The sequence below is a fragment of the Giraffa tippelskirchi genome, chromosome 3 (genome assembly GCF_054371585.1).
Source record: "Giraffa tippelskirchi isolate mGirTip1 chromosome 3, T2T-mGirTip1v1.2.pri, whole genome shotgun sequence".
Lineage (NCBI taxonomy): Eukaryota > Metazoa > Chordata > Mammalia > Artiodactyla > Giraffidae > Giraffa > Giraffa tippelskirchi.
The window spans coordinates 114,599,502-114,626,007 of NC_137277.1; the positions used below are offsets into that span (position 1 = coordinate 114,599,502).

The 26,506-nt window shown below is 36.7% G+C and overlaps 1 protein-coding gene across 1 annotated transcript in view; it reads right to left on the bottom strand.

The window, feature by feature from the left end:
- Positions 1-23,834, bottom strand: part of ARHGAP15 (Rho GTPase activating protein 15) — a 687,458-nt gene extending 663,624 nt beyond the window's left edge. The window contains exon 1 of the mRNA XM_081584873.1: positions 23,729-23,834. The gene's annotated coding sequence lies outside the window, so the exon portion shown is untranslated. The remainder of the gene's footprint in view (positions 1-23,728) is intronic.
- Positions 23,835-26,506: the final 2,672 nt, after the last annotated feature.

Below are 26,506 nucleotides of genomic sequence, written 5' to 3' on the forward strand. Positions count from 1 at the left end.
CAGTAAAGGAATTTGACCATAGCCACACCATTGGGTAACACTGTCTTTGACTGGACAGGTATTATATATAGGAAATGTTATAATAAGGCTTTGCATTTAGTTAACTTATATCAAGAAATCTGGGTGATATGCTGCATTTACAGACAAAGGCAGATCAGCTTCATGGATAAATGGTAACACAGTTATTCTCTTTCCACATGGGTATCCTAAATGGTGAAAATGACAAGTGAAATATAAAATGTGTTTTAAGTAGAATAAGTACTGAACAAAACTGTGGTAGCCAACCTTAGCATCATGCTGCTAGCGCTCACTCCCTGGGCACCTTAGCCCACTAGTTTCCATCCTACTGGGAGAAATGCAACATATTTTATATTTCAAATAATCATTGAGACTCTACGCTGAGAAACAGACTTGCTAGGTCCCACAGTTTCTACAAAAATTATTAAAAATTCTGGAGTAGAGTTGGACTTACACATGCTTACTTACAATGGATTCTGATTAGAGTGCAACAGAGAATGGGTCTGAGGGTAATTTCTGGTGATGGTGAAATCAATATCATATGATAACCTTGAAATTGTATGATAAACAGGATTCAAAAGGCAGAGAAGGGATTTCAAGAACAGTACAGGCTGAGGTAAAAAAATTTAAGGAAAAGCAAAGTGAATATCTGTTACACATAATAGAGCAGAGTGGATAGTTTGGAAAGATAGATATAGACAGTGGATTAGAGCTGTATTAGGACAACCTTGGGGCTTCCTAGGTGTTGCCAGAGGTAAAGAACCCACTTGCCAATGCAGGAGACATGAGGCTCGGGTTTGATCTCTGGGTCAGGAAGATCCTCAGGAGGAGAGCATGGCAGCCCACTACAGTATTCTTGCCTGGAGAATCCCATGGACAAAGGAGCCTGGCAGTCTACAGTTCATATGGTTGTAAAGAGCTGGACACAATTGAAGCAACTTAGCACGCATGCACAGAAACATTACTGCTTTATTAAAGAATGTAGGCTTGTCTTATAGATTCTGGGAACTGTTGATGACTTTGTTAAAGACATAATCTCTTTCCAAAAGACTTGGTGAAAAGAGACCCAGAAGAATGGATCCCCAGTCACTGAGGCTGCACAACGAACAGTAGCATTTTCATGGGATGCTTCTTAATTAACTTTGAATCAGAATAAATACCACCACATCTATTCGTAAACATTAATCTTTTGATAAGAATACCCCACAATCCGGGAAAAACAAAATCAAAAAACCTTCAGGAAACTCACTTTGAACTTTCAGGGGCATGTTTAATGCTTCTGGTTATATATCAAATGAAGAGAAAAGTAAAGGCTCCATAGAAAAGACAAAATGAAGCATTTAAGGAAGAGAGGTCCAAGGATACAATTACATCTTATTAAGGACAAAGAAGAAAAATAAAGTTGAGAGTTAGTGGAACTGCTTATGAATTTCCCACTGGTGATCAGGTAAGCAGTTAAAAAAAAGAAAGAAAAGCAAATAGGAGCTAAATGCTTGTGTTATTGTATTGATGTTCAGGCAGCAAAAGAAATTTTATGAAATGGCAATCTCCTTAGATACAGAAGAGAACCATAAGGGGTGTAAGTAATGCAATCTTCTCTCTGCTTCCTCTGTCAGTTTTGACCTAATCTAGCAAGAAATGCTGAGCCATTTTCCGCCTCTTGCATACAAGTATCAATTAAGGGAAAACAGGGTGACTATCTTAGGGCAGTGGACGATGAAATGTCACTTAAGGAGAAAACATCAGCTGTACAACAAGTTGTTTGGCAGCCACAGAATTAAAAAAACTGGCAAAACAAGCTGTCTCATTCTCTGGGACAGACCTGACTCTCTGATCTTTGTTGGAAGTGTATCAAGTGCAAAAATACGCATTTCAGCCTGTGATTGTTTGTTTCCTGGAATTTCATGTCCTATAGCATTTATTTCCTAAAGGACATGACTCAGTCGCAAAGCCCTTTTATCAAGCAGATGAAATCTAATCACACATTGATTGCAGTACACTAGGCTCCCTCCATCTCCATCTTGGCCAGCCCAAGTTAAAATATGGGGAAGCTGCGTATTGCATAATTAGTGTTCGACAGTAATTAACGAGAGTCAGTAATGGACCATAGTAAAATGCGGCTGACATTTGTTTTATTTAGCAAATTTGTTATTGTATCCTATTAGTCTTTCCCTAATGCTCATGTCTTCAAACTCTGAATTGATTGAATTGGATTTCAGTGCCAAAGGGACATGTCTGAGAATGGGACAGTAATATGGTCCATCGCTGTGACAATGATAGCACCATTAAGATACAAATATTTCAGAATAACTTTTTAAATGTATTTAAAAATGGTTTCTTTCTTGCTCAATAACATGCATAAAATACATTTTAAATCGTTTTTTGTGTGTGTGTTTATGTGTGTGTATGTGTATGCCTGTGTTTGTGTAACATGAATTGTCACAAACTGAATGCACACTCATGTAACCACACCCAAACTGAGAAACTCAACATCAACAGCACTCCAAAAGCTCTCTGAAGCTCCCTTCCAGTCACTGTCCACCCCCAACCCCATCAATGATAACCATCATTCTATCTTAAGTTTTGTCTATTTTTGAACTTATATATAACAGAAACCTAGAATATATACTTTTTATTGCTGGGCTTATTTCACTCAAAATTTCATTTGTGTAGCTGATTGCTATTGATATTCTTTGGAAGTATCTGTGCAAAATTGTCCTTTTCTTACTGATTTGTAGGAGCTGTTTTTGTATCCTGGATGCAAGTTTCTTTTTAGTATATCTGTTGCAATAGTGATCTTTTTTTTTTTTATTTGTAGGTTGCTTTTTACTCACTTATCTTTTCATTAGTAGAGGTTTAGCTTTAATATATCCAATGTATCATTTATCTAATTTTGTGATTAGTGCTTTTTTGTCCTCTTAAGAAATCCTTGTCTAATCCAAGGCTACAAAGACTATTCATGTATTTTCCTCTAAAATGCTTTGGTGTTTAAACTTTTTTTTAGAACTGTGATCCTTCTGGAAATAATTGCTGTTTGGTGTGAGGTAGAATAATGTTCTTTCTATATAAATAACTCATATATATATTGGAGAAGGAAATGGCAAGCCACTCCAGCATTCTTGCCTGGAGAATCCCATGGACAGAGGAGCCTGGCAGGCTGCAGTCTGTAGGGTCACACAGAGTCGGGCACAACTGAAGCGACTTAGCACATATATGTGTGTGTGTGTGTGTGTGTGTAAATATATATATATATATATATATATATACATATATATATATATATATATACATAATTTTAATTAGAAGGAAGTGTCATCTCTTGTGATTTATCTAGGTGAAAAAGGACCTGGGACCTGGCTCTACATTTGAAGTGAACAGATGCTGGAGAGCTCTCTTATTCACAGGTATCGACAGTAGATGCCATTGAGTCTAATAATTACATAACTATCTGGTTACAGTCTTGGTAAATGGGTAACTGGGGATAAAAGTTGAATAAAAAGCTTTATTTAACAAGTAGGAAAAAATGCCCATTCTTAGAGGAGCAATCCTCAGAAGTTCAGATTTGCAGATTTTTATCAGCTAGGAGGTTTGTTACAGTCAGAGTTCTGAACATCGGGTATTTGTTCAGAGCTAGAGTGATTACCCATTTAGGAGACTGTTAGTAGAGAGGTGGGGTTTTAATCTTAGCAAGAGAATGAGGCAATGAATGACCAGTTTTCCAACAGAGGATGTTGTAGTCAGGGACAAAACAATGCCTAATGAAGAAGGTGTGACTTCCTGAGGCACTGGGACTTGTAAACAAGGAGGTAACATACTTGATTTCTTAAGTGCAGACTAAAAGCCATAATCACTCATTACAATTTATTATTAAACTCATAGAATTCCATTTCACTAGAATTAGTTAAAGATCCCCTACATTAAGCTTTCCCTTGGAAGGCAGGGTCAGAAATAATTTCAGCTAAAAATGAAAAAAAAAAAAGACTCTAGTAGTGAGAAAGAAGATAGCTGATAGCTATAGAGCAGTGATTCTCAAAGATGAGTGTGAGAAGCTTCATAGACATGCATATTTCACTGTACCTTCCCAAGATATTCCCATTTAGCAGGACTGAGGATGAGCCTGAGAAAGAACATGTTTGGCTACCACCCTTAGTGATTCATATGCACATTGAACTTTGATGAGAAACTTTGACAGAATTATATAGTTTTTTATTTCATATCTTCATTGTCCTAAAATTGTTACAATTACTACAGTGTCTTAGTTTTAAAGACCAGTGGTACTAGGTTCATACTTGTTAATATTTTTGCTCTAATTAAGTTTGCTGGAATTAAACTTCCCTTTGGAATATGCTGGTGTTTTGGGGGAGTGGTGTGTGGATCACAGTTGAGAACAGCGAGAAGAGAAATGAGTAGGTAGCTAAATAAATATATATTATTTAGTATATAGATTTAGCATTAATTATATATTATCTAGTATATAGATTGACACACAGACACCTAGGTACATGTAAGTAATACTGTGAATATCTTATTTGAGATTAATTAAAATATGATGTTTAGCTATCTAGAACATATATCCAGTCCTAACATTTGCTGCAAAATTATTTTACATAAAGGAAAAATCAAGTCGGCTTATACCACAAGCAATCTAGCTCAACTGTAGAACTTTCATCAAGTGTTTTTGTTGTTGTTGTTCATATCATAAACGTAGTTGTTGCTAAGTCACTTCAGTCGTGTCCAACTCTGTGCGACCCCATTAGACGGCAGCCCACCAGGCTCCCCTGTCCCTGGGATTCTCCAGGCAAGAACACTGGAGTGGGTTGCCATTTCCTTCTCCAACGCATGCAAGTGAAAAGTGAAAGTGAAGTTGCTCAGTCTTGCCCGACCCTTAGCGACCCCATGGACTGCAGCCTACCAGGCTCCTCTGTCCGTAGGATTTTCTAGGCAAGAGTACTGGAGTGGGTTGCCATTTCCAAGTTTGAGTAAAACAACGTCAATTTGAACATTTGGAAAACCATTCTCTTCCTTGTTAAACATCAAAAGATATTTAGTGTGAGAACAAAACAGATTCCACAAAATATTGCTGTTTTCATTCAAATTTAATCTGAAATTTGGGGACAGTAAAGCTTTCTTTCATGAAGTCAAGAATATCAAAATAGTAAAAATTTTTAGCAGTCCACATTATTTAAATTAAAAGTTTTTGAGTGTGTTTTTCAATGCCAGTCTTTGAAGATACTATAATATCCTCCATTATTATATATCTTAAGTTGTATCCTTTCTAGGCTGCTTAACTAAAGGCTCTTATGTTGCTATAACTGCTTGAAGAGCTTCAGCTGCATTATTAGGAACCTCAACCCAGGATTTGTTTAGGGGATATTTTCCCACTTAAATAAGTCCTGTTTTGCTTGTCTTTCTTCAAAGCAGATTTCAGAGGCCTCTCCTTAGGAAGTAGAAGTTAGAAGAGATAGTTATATGCATTATCAAACTAGGTTCCAGCTAACTGAGTGTTACTGTAAATTTGAAGTAATTTAGCCAAATTTCTGTCTTAATTTAGACCCCTCATAAAGCAAAATATAGGATTTTGGCTTGGACATCTTGAAGTGAAAAAGGAATTCATAAATGGCAGAATTTTAAAATGTCTATTGGATTACCTATTTAATTTAAAAATTATTGAACAGTAGTTCTTTTTCTCTGTGTCCTCCCATATCACTTATACACATTGTCATGACTACTTCTGGAAAAGAGATAATCATCTATTAAGAGATAACACATATGATGGGTTATACAACCACACTTGGGCTACATTTCCTCATCTTATGCACTGAGAATTTCACACATGTTATGCGTGTGCATGCACGTGTGCACATGTTTAAATTATTGTTAGTATTATTATTGCCACCTAAGGTATACAAAACTAAAACTCTCTTTTCTTTGCCCTATGACAATTCATCCAAGTATAGATGTTCTAATCTGTATTCGATGTTTTATGATTTTGTGAAAATCAAGGAGACTAAAGATTATCATATTTGCTATTACTTAGAAAAGTTAAATGTTGGAGACATTTTAATGGTTAAAACAATGCTTTGAGGAGGGCTGGCAGCAGAAGAGTTTGTTCTTCCAAGTAAGGAAAATGAGCCTAGTCGTAAAAGGCAGACAAACAAAAGAAGGACCTAAATGAAAAGGTTATACATGAACGGAGGTTTTTTCATTAAGTAAATGTGCTATTCAGTCTCCAGCCATTTATTAGGATTCATTGTGTGCACAGAAGTTACTCAGAGGACTCTAGTTGTCTCTAATCATTACACCCTGCTCCTGCTTTCTTAGGAGCAGCTATAAATTCAAGAAGAGGTGGAAAACCGGCAGACTGCCAACCAAATTCAACCCACAGACATATGTTGTTGGGCCTGAACAATGTTTTGGAGAATTTTGAATCAGCTTCCAATTGAAACATGATAATTTTTACTTTTTCTAAAAAAATGGTCTGTATTTGTGTGTCTTCTCTTGAAAAATGATGAGATGTGAAGAACTGGTTAAGGTATGCATGAGAACTCTCAGGTGGAGATGTGTAGCTTCAGCATCTTGTAAATAGAACAAGTTCTCTCTGAATCAGGCTTTCTCTCCCTTCACCCTTGATTTGCATAGATAACCTGACTGACCTGGGCATATCTGTGACTGTGATCCCAGGAGTCAATCACCTCTAGGAGTTTTGCTTCTCTGATTTGTGGGTTGAGCAGAGTTTCTGCTGCATATTGAACTGGTATCATTTTCAATATCTTATTATTTTAAAATCCAAGCTGGTAGGATTGAAAATGGAGAACAAAACCAAGAGACTGCATTTGTATCTCAACTTTAGAAAGAAATTCACTGGAGATTAACATTATTTCATTTATTTGTACAATTTTTTCAAAATGATCTGAAATTACCAAGAGCAGGATATTATGCTGTGCTCTTTGCTATTGCTAAGCAAGTTCCTTTCCCCCTCTCTGCTCTGACCTCCTTTACTGTTTCTATTATATTTTGGCAGATAATCATATCCTGACTTCTTTTGTTCTCTGTTCTCTACTTGAGTTAGATGTCCCTCCTGCCAAATTGACTATGGACTCCTTAAAGTCAAATGCTGTATTTTTTTCAGTGTTGATATTCTGTACTGGACCAAGAACGTGTGGTGCCTGTCTGAAATTCTCTGTCTCTAATTTTGCCAGTATTAAAATGAGCATTTGCCACAAGTGCAAGTTTGCCACCATATTAGAATGGTTGTGATTCTCAGTCCCAAGTGTTACTGGATTCTCATGCTTTTTTCCCTACTTCTCCACATCAAAATCTGCCAAATGGACCTGGGATCAGTGCACCATAGTCAGGGAAAGTCGGAATATCCACTGCATCTCACCTTGGCTCCATTCATGACTCAAGACATACTCTCTACCCGTCTGCCATGCTGACTAGACTCTGATTTTCCTCTCAAACTGATTTCCCACCCTGCAACTATGGTAAACTTGTTAATCCCCTTTCTTAGAGCCAGACTTCTAACCTAAAGCTCTCTGGTTTGTAGAAAGCAGCTAATTCTCCAGAGACAACCCCACAGCCACTTATCTCCCAATTATTTTGTCAGGCACTTCCCACTGCCACACCTTCTGTCATTTAATGGATGGCCTAATACCAAGTGCTTTCAGAATTAGGACTGAGATTGGTTTATTCAGTCTACCTCCATACATGAAATCTTCATCAGGTTTCCTCAAGGGGAAAACAACACAGAATAAAAACAGAAAAAGACTTTGCTCACTGGATCAGCACCTTAGACCTTGGACATTCCAAAATCTTTTCTTATTTTTTCCCCGAGAGTATTTTGCTAGGACCCCCATGCTTTATGAACAATCTACATTGATACTTTACAATCCAAGGCAAAAATCAGATATAATATAAAAGTGAGTGAAAAAAACCTACATTTTTATTTATTTATTTATTTTTTTTGCCCTCTCCTAGTTGCTGTAGTTCGTCTTTGCTTTATTTTAATTTTAGGTCCAAGACTCAGTAGCTGCTTTCCACTTTTTGAACTGCTCTGTGTGATGAATATTAATTTTTCAAAATTAAAGGGTATTTTTGGTTAGGACACATCTTGAACTGCTTGAAGGAAATCTTCCATATCAACCAAAAATTGGTAAATAAACAAGAAAAGATTGAGCCTCCTTCCTTCTCCCCCACACAGCTGTATTGAGGAAATGAAACTAATAGCAAGAAATTGCTTTTGACGAGTTTCATAATCTTGTCAGACTAATTAGAGTTGAAATAAACCAAAATTATCCTGACATGATTTTTATATCATAAAGTAGGGGAAAATGGCCATCATGTGTTTCAAGGCAATCTGATAGAACAGTTATACTACAACTACTATTCACATTACATTTAATCTTTCTAAAATAGTATTTTATGACACAAACTAGGCAAAGTTACTTATGTACATTATTATTTTTTTTAATCTTGTGAGAAAAAGCCTTGTTTTATAGATCAGGGCTTCCCTGATGGCTCAGTAGTAAAGAACCCCACCTGTCAATGAAAAGATGTGGGTTCAATCCCTGGGTCAAGAAGATCCCCTGGTGAAGGAAATGGCAACCCACTCCAGTATTTTTGCCTGGGAAATCTCATGGACAGAGGAGCCTGGCAGGCTATATAGTGCATGGGGTCAGAAAAGATTCCGATATGACTTAGCGACTTAAGAACAACAATAAATCAGGAAACTCTCGTTTAGAGAGATTAAGTAACTTGGAGAAAATAACATATTTACTAACCAACAAGTGATGGAGCTCAAGATTTAACTTTATTTTTTCTAACTTCCCAAGCAATGCTTTTTTATCTTTATTATCTCTCATATTGGTTAGAATGGCCATCATCAAAAAAATCTACAAACAATAAATGCTGGAGAGGGTGTGGGGAAAAGGGAACCCTCCTAAACTGTTGGTGGAAATGTAAATTTATACAGCCACTATAGGGCTTCCTTGCTGCTCAGATGGTAAAGAAGCTGCCTGTATGCAGGAGACCTGGTTTTGATCCCTGGGTCAGGAAGATACCCTAGAGAAGGGAATGGCAACACACTCTGGTATTCTTCCCTGGAAAATTCCATGGACTGAGGAGACTATGCTCAGAAAGAGTCAGACATTACTGATTAACACTTGAATTTTCACTTCACAGCCACTATGGAGAATGATACGGAAATTCCTTAAAAAAGCAAAAATAGAACTACCATGAGCGAAGTGAGTGAAAGTCACTCAGTCATGTCCAGCTCTTTGCAACCCCATGGACTATACAGTCCATGAAATTCCCCAGGCCAGAATATTGGAGTGGGGATCTCTCCTCCAGGGGATCTTCCCAATTTAGGGACTGGACCCAGGTCTCCTGCATTGCAGGTGAATTCTTTACCAACTGAGCTATTAGGGAAGCTCCTACATTACAATTTACTATGTGGTAAAAAGTATGAGGAGGGGAACAGCCAAGCCATGATGACCAGATATTATTTATTTGGCTGTATGATCAGAAATCTGACCATATGATCCAGCAATCTGACTCCTAGGTAAACATAAGAAGAAAGACACAATTCAAAAGGATACATGTACTCTGATGTTCACTGGAGCACTATTTACAATAGCCAAGAGGTAGTAGCAACCTAAATGTCCATCAACAGAAGAATGGATAAAGAAGATGTGGCATATACACACACACACACACACACACACACACAATGGAATATTATAATAGTCATAAAAAGAAACAAAACTGTGCCATTTTCAGAGACATGGATGGACCTAGGGACTGTCATACAGAGTGAAGCAAGTCAGAAAGCGAGAAACAAATATCGTATAATATCTCTCAGATGTGGAATCTAGAAAAATGGTATAGATGAACTTATTTGCACGTTAGAAGAGAGTCATAGATGTAGAGAACAAACAAATTTACCAAGGGAGAAGGAGGTGGCATGACAAATTGGGACACTGGGATTAACATATGTGCACTATTATGTAAAAAAAATGATAATTAACCAGAACCTATTGTACAGCACTGGGAACTCTACTCAGTGATCTGTGATGACCTAAACGGGAAGGAAACCTAAGAGTGGATATATGTATACATATAACTGATTCACTTTGCTGTACAGCAGAAACTAGCACAAATTATCAAGCAATATACTCCATTAAAAATATATATATACATATGTATATATATAATCTTTACACTCTCCATAAGAAATGAAAATGTTCTGGACCAGAACTTGGGAGAAATATGTCCTCAGCCTATCTTCAAACACTTGTATTTCTCCAAGCTTCCTTGTCTTCTATTAAATCTTCTGCTTTTTCCACTAGCTTGCTAGAATAACTACATAAAATAGTTATGCAAAGTCACTTTTAAAACTCTAAGTAGATTATAAATAGACAATAGACATTCTTACTTGTATTAATTAACTTGAACCCAATCATCACCATACAGACATAAAATAAACTTTACATAGGCCAAATGACATAAGAGAAATAGGAGTACAAAAGTAAGACCCTTTTGCCATAGTCTAGACAAGACTTAAAGGATAACCAGATGAGTAGGATAACCAGATGAGAAACTAAGACAATAAGTGAACCCAGAGAGAAGGAACTGAATGCCAATGGTAATTGATTAGATGTACGGACAGGAGCCCATGGAGATCCCAAGCTTACTTCTTTAGGTGATTTGAAGAACAGAGATATCTTAACTGAAATTGGAAAGAGAATGGGGATTCTGTAGGGAGATTATGGTTTTCACATGAGGCATATACTCAGTTTGAACTGCTGACTGGACATCAGGGAAGAGGAATCAAGTGACAACCGGAACCAGGAACAATACTGGGAGAGAGACCAAAGCCAAACATAAAAATTTAGGGACCATATTGATTAAATTCAAATCATAAAGATGGATAAGAATGTCAAGTAATCTTGTGAGAAGAAGAGATGGCCTAAAGCTGTGCCATCCACTAGAAATAACTAGTAACATGAGTAATTTAAAATTTTCTGGTAGCCACGCTATATGAGGAAAATGAAAGAAGTGACCACATTAAAACAATATTTTTTATCTAATTCACTATGTCGACATTTTATAATTTTAGCATACAAAAGTGTAAAAATATTAAGGAAATATTTTATGTTCTTTGTTTCTATTGTCTTCTAAAACTGGTGCTTATTTAATACTCAATTTAGATTAGTGCATTTTGAATGTTAATAGGCATCTAGGGCTAATTTCTACCATAATGGACAGCATGATTCTAGGACAGAATTTGTGGGATCTAAGGGTGAAGGAAATGGCAACCCACTCCAGTGTTCTTGCCTGGAGAATCCCAGGGATGGCGGAGCCTGGTGGGCTGCCGTCTATGGGGTCGCACAGAGTTGGACACGACTGAAGCGACTTAGTAGTAGTAGTAGTAGCAAGGGCTGAAAGGAGGCATAGGGTCCAGGGAACATAAGAAAAGAGAAACAGGAAACTAAAGCAAAAAATGTCTTCTTCCTCACATATTTTATAACATCTCTACATAAAGTAGATGTGTGCATATATATATACATATATATATGAATAAGTGACAGGTTTTTACAGATGGAATAGTTTCAGATATGAAACAGAGCAGGATCCTTCTAAACTGTTTCAGACTATAGGGCCTCCTGAATGAGGTTCAGTATGGCTTAACTGCTGACACCTAACAGGCTTAGAAATTATAGCATGACATAGTGGAAAATAACAAGAATTTTATATTATGTGGATCTTCATACGAATCATGACTCAGCCTACTAAATAGCACTATAAATTTGGGCACTTAACCACTTAACCTAAGCTTTCTTATCTTTAAAATGGGAATACTAACTCCCTTACATGATTTCTGTAGGATTCAAATGCTATTAAGCATGCAAAACACCTGATACATAATACACAGTGAATAAATCATAGCACTAATGATTATTATTAATAATCCCACTCTAATAATCATTTATATTAATGAGTGCCTCATGCTACTGCGAGTATCTAGACAACAAACAAACAAAAAGAACAAAAAGAAACAAAAAGAACAAAAAGAACAAAAAGAAACAAAACTGTGCCATTTTCAGAGACATGGATGGACCTAGGGACTGTCATACAGAGTGAAGCAAGTCAGAAAGTGAGAAACAAATTGTTTGTTTAGCCTAACATCATAGTACCTACCACAGTCTTGGAGACACCACTGGGGTAAATCAACATTCATTTTTTCCTCCTACGTTCTACTTCCTTTAGGAGAAACATCAAGATATGAACAGAGGCTCAGACTACTTGATTTCCCAGTGCATGCAGCAGAAAGGCGAAAAAGATTAACATGGCCTCACTGCTCAGTTTCTATCCCTTAAAGTTCTAATATGAGCTTAACTGAAGCAGAAAGATTAATTAAAAAAAAAAAATTCCCTTGACACAGCACTCAACTTCCTGAGCATTCTACCTTTTACAGCTATTTTAAAAAGAAATCTCGTTATGACTCCAAGCTTGTCATTATATCAGCAGAGACTAGAACAAAAAGTTCTCTAATTGTTTAGGAAATGAATCTAAAATAAGTAAAATTATTCAATGTAACACCATGGTTTTAGAGAAACAGCTTAAAATTTAAATGCTTAGAGGTAGTTGGTGTTTTTTATCAGTTTATTCAATATGTTCTCAGATGGAGGATTATTTGTTTTGGAGTTTCAGAAAAGCGCCACAATATATAATGGATCCAACGTTCCAATCCCACCTTCAGCACTGCCATGTTACTCAAAATGAATCCATAAAGTCTCATGGTTTGAAAGATGTTTCTAGCTTCCTTTCCCCTAAGTTTATCTTATTTGTGAGACCCAAGAGAAGTCACAAATCTCCAGAAAACCTTCCATGGCTCTACAGCCCACAATCAGCTTTCATATCATTTATTCTTTCACTAATCAAATATTTACTGAGTGTTTATCATATGCCTACCACTGTTCCAGGTTCTCAGTATTCAGTAGTAAAGAGGCAGACAAAGTCAATATTTTCATAGACCATTCAGTTTTGGGTAAAGGTAGCCACTAAACGACTTCACATGTAATAATGATTCCTCATATCCAAATTGCCATTTAAGCAAACAAAAGCAGAATAATTAGGCAGAACATCTGAAAAATCATGGAAAAAGACTGAATTAAAGTACAATAGAAAATCATTTGGAATGTTTTAGTTGGAGAGTTGTATGATTTAAGTCTTAAGAAAGTTACTCTGGCTACTCTTCAGAAAATGATTATCATGGAATGTAGAATCAGGGAAGTGAGTCAGGAGGACTTTGCAGTACCAGCAGTAGAGGTGGTAAGAAGTGATAAAATTTGGGATATCTTGATATATATTTAACCCTTGCTTAATGTCTAATTCATTCCTCCTAAGAGAAAACCAGTTAAATAAAAGCAAGATACCCAACCAACATTTATAAATATAAAAATGCACGAATAGATTTTAAAAATGGATTTATGTAAGTAGTAACAACAATTTGAAAAATACTGTACATAAAACATATTAAAAGTGTATTTATTAAATTTCTTTTATTCTGTATCTTTTTCTTCACCAAAGTTTTCAATGTTTATGAGCCAGATTTTTTGCCCTCAGATGGGCAAGAAAATGCTAAATTACATTTATTGTTTAATGATAAATTACATGATAAATTATTTAAACGATACTTAATGATATAACAAAAACAAACAAACACAATAATTATAGGGTCAGAAAACCTGACAGGAACATTCTACAAGCTGCTATTTCTTCAATCTTTTCGAGTTCGTTCAAAATGTTCAAATCAACATTGCTCCATATATTTCACATGATTTATCTCTAACTTGAAGCGAGGAAGTGAATTAGTAAGTGTGGTTCTATTTAAAATTGTGATGTCATCTAAATGCCACGTTTTGTAGTGTATACATTTAGCAGGTGTTTTGAGGAATATTCAGTATACAAACAAACAAAAAATAAAAAGACCCAATAGTCTGAATACATATATATATATACATATATATATATATATGTATATATATATACCTTTTTAAGAGCCATCACTGAGAAAAGTAAACAGGATTATGGGAGGTGAATCAATATTTTGCAGGTTCTGCTTATTGCTGATTACCTGGATGTTGGTTTGGGATAGGGAGTATGAGAGAAGGAATGAAATTGGGGATAATTCTTAATTTACTATCCTGAACTGAGAGATGCATGGTGCTGCCATTAAATGAGAAAAATGAAAATAGGGAAGAGGTGGGTTGGGTTGGGGGCAGATGGGGAGTAATTAGGAGCTTAGTTTTTGAACATACTCATTTTGTCGTCTCTTGAAACATTCAAGTGGAGATGATAGGTAGGCAATAGCATTTACAGCTTTAGTGCTAAAAAACAAAAGGCTTGGTCTTGAGAGCTAATTAGAATATAGGTAGTATTTAAAATCATGGCAATATATAATATTGCATACACATAAACTAAGAAGACCATAGCTAGGACCGAAAAAGTAGAAATATGAAGATTAAGTGCAGGACATTTTAAAATTTAGAGGGTTGGGTAATGGGGAACAGCTAGCAAAGAGACAGAAAAGGAGCATCCATATAGTTTGGAGAAAAACTGGGAGAATGAAATATCATAGAATTTAAACAAGGACAGAATTTCAAGAGAGAAGGAATGTTCAGTTGCATCAAATGCAACTCACATGTGAATACCATGAAGATATAAATAGCCACTGAGTTTAGCAAAATGAAACTTGGGGCTTCTCAGGTGGTGCTAATAGTAAAGAATCCACCTGCTAACACAGGAGACTTAATTGAAGCAGTTGGATCCCTGGGGTGCGAAGATCCCCTGGAGGAAATGGCACCTCACTTCAGTACTCTTATTCTGAAGAATCCTATGGATAGAGGAGCCTGGTAGGCTATAGTACATGGAGTCACAATGAGGCGGACACGACTGAGCATTTGAGAACAGCACAGCACAACCACTGAGACTCTGACAATAGCATGTTCTGTAATATTTCTAAGGCACTGACTTTAAATTTATAAATTTATATTTAAATTCTTATGTTTATACACTAAGCTACCTAAGAAGTTTTCACTGGCTAGATAGCACACTGACTCTTTGTATCCCCAATAATTCCTAGCATAATACACTGTACTTAGTTGGAGCTCAAAATTATTTATGGAATTGAATTGGGCTGATGCCCATAGAAAGAGAAAAATCAATTTTAAAATTCACAGTTGTATGTTTTTGACAAGACTGATTTTTTAAAAATAAGATAGTCTGCCTATTCTTTGGCATCCTCTAAATACTCCCTCTCATCAAATGTGCTTTCCTACCACTTCAATGAAGATGGAATCAACGGAGAAAGTGTTCCTTCAACTTCCTCTCCTCATTTCATCTTCTCTACATCCAACTCATCTACATACACACTCATTAAAGTGCTCTTCCTTCTGTTTCAGGTTAACTTATCTATTTGAGCTAGTGATTACACCGATTTGTACTGTATCCTCTGAGACCTTGTTGGATGTCTGGGTATATATATATATTTTTTCTTTATTTTCATTTCTTTTCTCTTTCCCTTCACTTAAACATTCATATTTCATCCTCATTTTAGCTATTGCCTATTTCAAGCTTTATAAAAAGAATACTTTATATACACTAGCCTCAATTCCCTATTTCTTTTAATATCTCATTCTAGCCTTGAGCTTAACTAAGATTTTGGTCCTCGATTATACAGTTGAGAAAGGATACACTCTGTTATTAGTAAAAAAAAAAAAAAAAAACCAAAAAAGACCTCTAACCTTTTAAAAAACAAGCTTACCTCAATCATAATAACAGAAATATTACATAAAACTATATAAGGACACAGTTTTCTGCAGACTGGAAAAACCTGAAATGTTTGGGAACACAATCTGTTAGAAAAGCTATGAAGTCTCCACCAGCACTCTCAATAAGTGCTGATGGAAGTTCGAAAACTTACAACTAACATGAAGGACAGTTTGACAATAACTATCAATATCATTTTATCTCTTGGCTTATAATAACACAGTATTTCTTGGAATTCATTCCATAGATATATTTGCAAATGTACACAATTATATTAAAACATTCTTTCCAGCAGCAAAAAAGTTAAAAACACTCATGACTCTTAAGAAAGAGGCTGGTTAGATTAAGTACAATATATCCACACAGTGGAATATAGTACAGCTACAAACAAAGAGAGAGAGAATTAGACATTTTATTATCTTTATAACTAAAATAGCTCCAAGATATTACTAAAAGAAAAAAGTGAAGAAATATATATATAGCATACTACCTTTAATGTAATAAAGATATTTATACACATGCATGTGTGTATATACATATATGCTTCTGCATAAAAAAAACTATAAAAGGATTAAAAAAAAACTATGAAAAGTGGTTACTTGCTGGGTTAAGGTGGGAAAAAACAGAGGTATTTAGAAGCAGGAAAATAAGAAAGATTCTCACTAAAATGTTTATGTTTTGTTTTCAAACCATTTCACTGTGTCACTTATTCTCAAAATTAAAAACAGCCAATCAAAGTTCCACAATATAGAAGGAAAAAAAAACATTATAAGCACAGCCTATATTAGAACCTCTCTTCATAGAAGACAAGCATTTCTCCAAACCACCCTAAAGAGTGTATCACCAACAGTAAAGCCTGTGGAAGAAGTAAACAAATCTTGATGCTACATAGCCCACCCAGATTCAATTATGGCCATTCAATTAGGGATTTCCCCTGCTCAACAACCTTGTAGTTACCAATACTAAAGAGTCATGATCTGCTCAGCAGGTTCACTCTATTAGAATCTCAAACTATCTGCCCCAACCTCTTACTAGTATACTTGTCGCTAACAGCAGGAGACAACTCGCTCTGCCCTGGAAATTCTGTTACTCCATGTTTTCATCCTTTGACACATGTCTTTCCTGTCCCTTAGAATGTTTCTCATCTCCCCAGTTCTAACTTTCTCTGGAAACTACCACAGTAGCACCACCTTATCCATGGGGATACATTCCAAGAGCCACAATGGACACCCAAAACTGCAGGCAGTACCAAATCCTATATAGACAATGTTTTTTCTTAGTATACAAACCTATAATAGAGTTTAATTAGTTAATTAGTCAAGGAAAAGATTAACAACTACTAATAAAATAGAACAATTATAACAACATATTGTAAAGTTATGTGAACAGTGGTCTCTCTCACACACAAATTATTTTATTGTACGAATTTAATGTCTTTTTCATCTTAATTAAGCACTTACCATGCACTGTGGTCATAACTATCGTAGTTTGAGGTGCAACAGCAAAACACACAGGATTTTATTTCCCTTCTTCACAATTTCATGAATAGAAGATTCAGGTTCGTCCCTACCGTAAATCTTAGCAGCCTCGACATATTTTTTTTTTCTCTCGCACCCTTTCACTTAGGGGAAGCACGTAGGGCTTTTCATTGGCATGTCCAAACAACCAGGCCAGCAGCACTACTCTCGCGCTTTGGGGCCAGTATTAAGTGAAATAAGGGGGACTCCAAAACAAACGCGACACCTCAAACCCAGGAGAGCTTGGATCTGATAAGCAAGATGGCTGCGGTGTGAGTTACAGGGGAAACGCTAGACTCCGTCCGGACTGATTCGCAGGAGCAGGACAGGGCGAGACTTTGTCAAGCTACTTCAGAAACGTGAGCAATTTCAAACGTATGAATTATTTCTGGAAGTTTGTCTTCGATAGTTTTGGACTGTGGTTGATTGTGGACACTACAGAAAGCAAAACTGTGGAGAAGGGGGGAACTACTGTACACATATTTATTCAAAAATTTTGTCCTGATTTCTCTGACTGAATGTGGTAAATGATATGTCTGCAAAATTCTCTAGTTTATTGCCTGGCATATAACAGGAAGATAAAAATGTTCGATGAAGTTCTGAATCCTAATATAACATTTCTTATATCTTTTTATGGTATTTGATAAATTTTTTGCCATTATAATTATTAATATAATGATTTTACTAGATTTTGTGAAGAAGGGAAGGCCTACACATTCCAGTATTCTTGCCTGGGAAATTCCATGATCAGAGGAGCTTGGTGGGCTACACTCAGTGGGGTTGCCAAGAGTAGGATGACTTAGCAAGTAAACAACAACAACTATATTATAAGCTTTTAGAAGGTAAGTATTGAGGGGCAAGGGTTTATACATGGAGTATGTGTGTACTCAGTGACTCAGTTGTGTCTGACTCTGGGACCTCATGGACTGTGGCCCACCAGGCTCCTTTGTCCATGGGATTTTTCAAGCTCTAATACTAGAGTAGGTTGCCATTGCTTCCATCCAGAGGATCTTTCCCACCCAGGGATCGACCTACCTCTCCTGCATTGCAGGAGATTCGTTTCCACTGAGCCACCTGGGAAGCGCATACGTGGAATGGCTGTTGAAAAATATTTTAAAATTCAGTTTAATTAAAACATTTGCTTCATTTAGACTTACTCTTAAACTGATACTGTTTCTGTCTGACTACAGAGCTTAGAAAGTTTAAGTAAGTAGCGCTTTTGTTCTTATTTAAATATTTATTTATTTGGCTGTGCCAGGTCTTAGTTGCAGCATGCAGGATCAAGTTCCCTTACTAGGGATCTAATCTGAGGCCGCTGCATTGAGAGCCAGGAGTCTTAGCCATTGGACCAGCAGGGAAATCCCAAGTAATGCTTTTAAATGTTACCCTATGTGGCTGTTACTATGTGGCTGTGTAATGGTTTTCTATGGCTTTCACCTCTAAGATATGAAGTTCTCTTTCTTCTGAGGGAAGAATTTTAGTTCCCCAGTGTGGAGCCCCCTCTTTTCAGTTGTGACTCCATGTGTTGCAGGGGAAGGTGGCTCATCAGTGCAAGAATGAGCCAGTTACCCAGGCCTGGTCACTCAGGGTATCTAAGTCTTAAAGGCAATGAGCAGCTCAGCATGGTCATGTGACCCACTTTTATTCAGTCAGATCTTAATCTGAGGTATCTTTGCTGTGGTGTTGGAGGAAAGACATTCTTTTGTACAAAGTTTTCTGAAAGAGTGAGATGTAAACCTGAAGCCTCCTGATCAACTTAGTATGAGCTTCTGCCAGAGAGTACTTATAGAAAAGCGAGAACAAGAGCTAAGGAATGAAGAAAATGATCTTGGTAATCCTGTGTGAGCTGCTGAGTCCAGCCTGATTTTTCTCTCCTTGGATTTTCAGTTGTACAAATCAGTGCCTACTCTATTGCCTAGGGTAATTTTAGCTTATTTTCTATCATTTGCAAACAAAGGTGTTTTATCTACTATAAGCTGAAATTTACAATAATTATAAGTACATTTTATAGTTTAGTTATATAACATTATCTTGCAGTATGAAAAATATAGTATCCAAAGTGTTCAGGATATTAAATGATATTTAAAACACATATGTAAAGCATTGAATTAGGTTAGTTTCTAATTGTATGAGAATAGCAAAATACCATGAAAATATAATGTAATTAATTTTCATCCACTGCAAGAAACATATATATTTCTTTAGGTATATCTTAACAAAATGGACATATCTCTGTGATGGACCCTTCATGTAAAACATTCTCAGGATATTCTGGGCTTAATTGCCAGAGACAGGATGAATGTTTAACAAAACACTGTTTATCCCCCCAAATATTTCCCCCAAACTATTTGTCATGGCATCAGTCTCCTCACTTGAGACCGAGTCCTCAACATTTAGCTGTTCCCTTGGATCTTGTCTGCTGAGAGAACTTATTAAAATTCTAATGGGAGGGAGGGGAGTCCTGAATTACAAGTTAAAAGAAACAAAGCTTTGGAGTCTTCTCTTGTGAGCATGGATTCTTTTCATCAAATGCCCTAACTTCTGGAAAATAGGATGAGTACATTTTTTAACAACAGTGGGAGTGTGATGGAAGAAAAACAAATAGAAAGTATGGTCTGTTTCTCTAGGTACCAAGGATGGTTGACCTTAAGTTAGGGACAGAGTAGGCCACTCTGGGATAGAGCTTTTAAAAAGAATAAGAGAAGGAATATCAAGGGGAGGGTGAGGATGTCTCCTTTCAGAATTTTGCTGAATCCTGGCCCCAAGTGGAAGAGCATATTTTTCTTTAAAAAATTACTTTCTAGATGAGATCCTCTGCTTTGTTTGTATTTCACCAGAATTTTTTCTTATTCACTTAAAATGCATAAAGTTATAATAACCTATAGTAACTCATTTGTAATTTACTCTCTTAAGATTTGATCTGTACATTCCAGAGATAACACATAACTGGTTTCTACAATGTGAGAGCATCTTAGTTCACATGTCCATCATCTCTACTTGTTGCTCTTTATAATTTCATAATAAGTATGTTTAATTAATTCTTAATTTTACACATACTCCATAAAATATTTGCATTTTAGTTTAACAGTTGCTACAAGAAACAATCATTTAAAAAAGAATTTGGCTTTTAAAAAACTGTAGTGGACTTTTTCAGTACCAAATGCTTATGTAGATATTCATTCTTGCTAACGTGTAAGTGCTACGTATGTTTATTCATGTGATGCTCTTTTATAGTAAAATGAAATAAAGTAATAACATATCAACCAAAACTATCTGAATTATAAAGCTTCTATAGATGTAGAGGTTCAGAACCATAATATTGAAGACAAATTTAAATAAGGCTTTCCATTGTGAGGAAATGCAGCAAATTGAAAAGCTAATCAGAATATCAAAGCAAATAAATATTAGCAGGGTTCTCTTATACTCTAACAATAAAAAAAAAAATGTATTGAACATCAAGTCCTAATCTCTGTTTTTTCCAAGATCATTTTAATAGTCAACAAGTAGCTAGCTTCAGTATTGACAATTGAAGAGGTCTTAAAATGGAGTGTACTAGTGTAACTAATAATTTCCTACCAAATTGACCACATCAAAAATCACTCATATGAATCTCTCAATAGAAGACAATAAAAGAAAAAAAAAATTGTTGCCACTTATCAACCCTGTAACCATTTTTTAATAACATAAAGAAATAGTGTCGTGGGGCCATCATGTCACCCATCCAACAGCACAATAAAAATTGTATTATGGAAGAGTGTATCATATCCGGAGCTTTTATTAAAATTCCTTCAAAAATCTACAGTCAGATTTATTTTAGGTATTTGTCTCTGAGATTAGCAATACTTATATAATTTTCATACATATGTTATAGCACACAAAGACATTCTGTAAAAGCAAGAAGTCACCATAAAAGAAAAATCAGTTTAGAATTAACAAATTATTTTAATTTCTAAGGTTATTGTTTTGGAAATCTCAAAGAAAGAAAATTATATAATTACCTAAATAACAGAAGTATATTTCTAATTTGCCTCTTTCCCAGAAGTAATCCTCTGTGAAGTCATCTGTGACTTCTCTTTTAAATGCAGAGTTTTACTTATGAAATAGAAACTTGCCCTCATTTCACCCTATATCTTAAATAAAATTTATGGGGAAAAAAATCAAATGTCATGTTAGAGAACTTTCTTTTGCATTTTGAAAGCTTCCTGCTTTTTAATAGCCATTTGCTAGACTACAGATTGAATAAACTTCACCTTTTCAAGGGCTTCTCATACTAACTTTAATACAATACTTTACAATAGTTATCTTTCACGCTGCGTGCGATTCAGATGTTATTTCTTATTTTTACAAAATGCCTTTTTCTCTTTATTATCTAGATTATGAAGAGTTCACATTTTTATAAAGCAGTCAAAGATACAAAATCTCACGTTTTCTCTCAAAGTTAGTTTTTTTTTTTTTCAGTTTTTACACGTCCATTTATTAAACAAGAACTCCTTCATGACAATTTAATACAATATTTATTAGCGATTAGTGTTGAGAAAATTATTTCCCTCTACATACAAAAATATAGATTTGAACAATGAAAACAATCAGGACAAGTACCGTGAAAAAAATTGGTCCTTCAAAAGAAATAGAGGGAAAACTGAGGGCAGTGTGAGGCTTTGTAGGCTGTCAGGAATAAACCAACAGGAGTGAAGGCTCTGGGACCCCCAAGCCACTCTGAATGGATAGTCAAATCTGGGGCTGGTGGGAGCTGGGTGGTACCCACCCCAGGACATCCACACCAGCCTCAGAAGCCAGGATGGGAGCTCGGACCGACCAATAGCATTTTGCCAAACACACATCACCTCAGCTCACCCCACAGCTGCATCTACACTGTTAAAGGAAATAGACTTTTAAGAAGCAAAGTGTAGTAGTTATTAAATTAACATTGCCCCTCCCCCAAGTACCACTGGGCCAAGTACCAGAGTAGTCACATGGGAATTATCAGCCATCTGACTCGTCTTCCTTTGTTAGAAAATAATGACACATTCTGTCTGACCCTTCAAAGTGGAAAAAAAAAAAACAATTTTATGTTCCAATAAATCCGTTCCTTCATTTTAAATGGGCTCAGCTAGTTTCCTCAAGATTTCTCTTGACCAGACAACTCAGTCCTGCAGGGGCCGGAAAGCAAAAGGTCATCTGTGTCTTCATCAAGCTCATGACAGCACGGAATCTAGTATGTTTGGGCCAGAAACCAGAAAGGGCTGTCGAACCTATCCAGGGCATCCACAAACCAATCAGAGATCCGAGTGGAAGATGAACCTGAGACCAGCAGAGTCCCCACTCCCACCCCTGCCCCAGGACGTTTCACACAGGCAGAGGGAAGCTGGTAGCTGAGGAGGATAGCCTGAGCGAATCTGGAAGACAGGCAGCAACTGGGAAAGGGCTTGTCACCGTTTCAGACCCAAAGAAGGGGAAGTCAGAGCACCAAGAATGTTCTGTTCTGTTCTTATGGAACCACTTTCCTCTTACCATTTGAGGTGAGCAGTGGCTGTTCAGAAGGAGCAAGTGGGTAAAAAAATGCCAAATGCAGTTATACTGATTAATAACTATTTCACAGAAATATACTCTTACTCTCAGACTGTTTAAGTAAGCAGAAACGAGATGTTGGGGAGAAAGCAGCAGAGAAGAGACAGGGAAAGCTGAGGGGTTGGATTTTTTTTTTATAAATACATAATGAAGTTTTAAAGGGAAAACAACGGAACCTCAAAACTAGCATTGCTGAAAGCAATGTTAAAAGGACACAATCTAAAGTCATGCTACAAAAATAGTGTTATCTTGTTTAACCAAATGTACATCTTTTTCAATTCCATGATTGACGGGAATGTTTATGTGACTGACACACGGAAGGCACCGAAGGTGAAGTGATTATTATTTGTCTTAAAATATACAAAGACATAATTACCTACTTTTGGAAAACGAAAAAATACAGCCATACCTGTAATAAATAGCTAAGTGTTTTTGCCATGGGTTCCTGAACCCCTACAAATTTCAACATATACAAATAGTTTCACCCCCTAGCTTTCTCTTCAAAGTTAGTTTTTGAGGCCCTTTGAAACTAAAAGTGTACCTTACTCTGTTTTTAATATTTTCCTATAAAACCTTAGTGTGATCTCTTTTAAAAACTTTAGAATTTAACTGTTGCAAATTTAAAAAACAATATTCTTCTCGACACCAAAGGAAACAAATTGATGTTTCAATCACAAGTGAAAACGTTACAATTTTGTTGGAAAGATTTGTATGTTGCTACTGAAGCATAGGATACTCTACCAAATATTTTCAAGTTTAAATTGCATGTTTAATACAAAGTAAAACTCACTTACCTTTCTCTCAGTGCCGACTTGTTATTGAAACTTTAGCAACTTCTAACTGTTAATGACTCGCAACAGAAAGGAAAAACAGTCAAGTCAAGTCACATGTCATAAGAGTAGGCCTAGGTTGGATGCTGCTTAATTTCAGTACTAGAGGAAAAAAATAAAAGGCGGGGCAGTGGAGGGGCGGGGTGGAGTGAGCAGAAAAAACTTTTAAATAAAACCACTTCCTGCGCAGATACAGTTAACCACACACATCACATCATTACTTGATTTGAAGAAATTGCCTTCTATAGTCAACGATATTGTTGTTTTTCAAGGTGATTTTCAATTTTCAGACAACCCACAGTTGTAAAGATTTCATCAGTTCTGATTTAATGGGGCAAAATGTGCAATTAAAACTTTAGCAGGGGGAGGAGCAGCCTGCTAAGCCCTGGGGACACTTCCTCTTTCTCTGCCTTCTAGCAAGGGCTTTAAGCCTAAAGCCTGCTCTCCTCAGTGGGCTGGAACAGGTCTGTATGCCTTCAGAAGGCTCTGATTATTGGCTTGGAAAGCCAAGAGGCCGGCATTGACAGAGATGGTGCTTCTGTGTGACTCGTGGAGGGGCCCAAACAGAGGTGCTCCATTACTAAGTTCATGAGGCTTTGGACAGCCTGCTTTAGAATGTAGGAGAATACAGCCCAGGGCCCTGCTGTCACCTGGGGGGTGAGAGGCACTCATCTAGAGTAGGTTGCGACATTTGCTCCGGTGGTGGCTTTCTTTCTGGTGTGTTCTCTCTGTTTCCTAAGCGGTTCTGAAATCTGCTGAGGAGCTTTTGATCTGGCTGAATGACTTTTTGTGTGGCCTGACTTAAAAAGAAAGAATAAAGGATTCAAGGGGTACCGTTTTTGGCATGCTGCCGTGTGCCCATCTATGTCAAATTTTAACCAGTCCAAGACACGTTTAGGGTGGGAGTGGGAAGCTCAAAATGACTAAAGAGTGTATGTTTTTACTGAACCATGGAGTTTTAAGAATAAGCTCCTGGATGTCCAAGCTTGGCTGGTTCTGTGAGATTTGTAACATCTTCACAAAAGGAAAAGCTTTTCTTCCAAATATCTGAGAAAATTAAATCTGAATCTCTTGTCATAAAACCAATTAGACTAGAAATCTGTGTAATAGTTCTCAGTGATGTGGAATGTTTGGCACACATAAAGAAAATCTTTAAAAATATGTTTGGTATTTATGGCCCAAGATAAGCATGGCATGTTCCTGCAAATTAATTTCTCTAGGACTCTCATTTTTAAAATCATATTTCAGATCTACCATAGAACTTACTGTCAGTTGTCATTCCAGGATGCACCTTTTTAAGTTTTTTACAGCCCTGACAGTTTGTATTCAACTTTCCTCAACATTGTGGAGAAAATAGAAACAACATGATACTGAAAGGGAGGAAATCGGATTTCAGGCTTCAGTTCTGACACTGCTATTTATTTAACCTTGGCCAAGTCACTTAAATTCTCTGAAATTTAGGTTATTTGTCTCTATAATACAATATACAAATAAAAATATCTATCTCCCAGAATAAAATTATTGGTTGGTATACTCGACAGCTTCCCAGGTGAAATCTGAAAGTAGGCCCGATACATTGAGAGCAAGAACAAAGAAAGAGACAGACCAATCTAGAGTGGTGTGTGCGTGTAAAGTAGCTTCAGTTGTGTTTGGCTCTTTGCGACCCAGTGGGCTATTGCCTGCCAGGATCCTCTGTCCATGGGATCCTCCAGGAAAGAACACTGGAGTGAATTGTCATGCCCTTCTCCAGAGGATCTTCCTGACCCAGGGATCAAACCTGCATCCCTTTATTTCTCCTGCATTGGTAGGCAGGTTCTTCATCTCTAGTACCACCTACCAGACTGGTAGATGGCAGATTTAATAAGCAAGGGAACTCACATACAAGGATTGTCTTGGGTGGCTGCAAGACAAATAAATCTTTGTACTTGCCCACCAGAATCTTAAAAAATTTTATATAGAGGACTTAACTGGGTTCAGTTAAGCATATAGTCCATACGGTGCCAACAACACACTGCTCTCTCAGGCTCTGTCCTTAAAAATGGCTCCCACTATGGGAACACTGGGAGGAACATACATTCCAGGTCAGGGGAGGAGATGAGGAGCCTCTGATTGCCTTGGTCCAGTTTGTGGTTCAAGCGGAGATCACATTCTCCCAGCTACCTCCTCCAACAAAATGTAAATAGAGTTTAATCCTCTATTTAAAATGGGTAACCAACAAGGACCTACTGTATAACACATGGAATTATGCTCAATGTTATGTGGCAGCCTGGATGGGAAAGGGGATTTGGGGGAGAATGGATACTTGTATCCATATGGGTGAGCTCCTTTTCTGTCCACCTGAAGCTATCACAACATTGTTAATTGGCAATACTCCAATACAAAATAAAAAGTTAAAAAGAAAAAAGGAAAAAGAAAAAAAATAGATTTAAATATTTTGTACATAGTAAAGATTGGCAGATATTAGCATGAACTGGGAAATGCTGCTGCCTCCCAAGAAGCATAATAATATTCAGTACATCCTACATGATTTAAGCCTTTGTAAGTCCAAGTCCTGGTAACTCAGTGATAAAGAATCTGCCTGCCAGTGCAGAAGACATTGATTCGATCCCTTAGTAAGGAAGATCCCCTGGAGAAGGAAACGATAGCCCACTCCAGTTTTCTTGCCTGGAAAATCGCATGGACAGAGGAGCCTGGTGGACTGTAGTCCATGGGGTTGCAAAAGAGTTGGACACCACTTAGCGA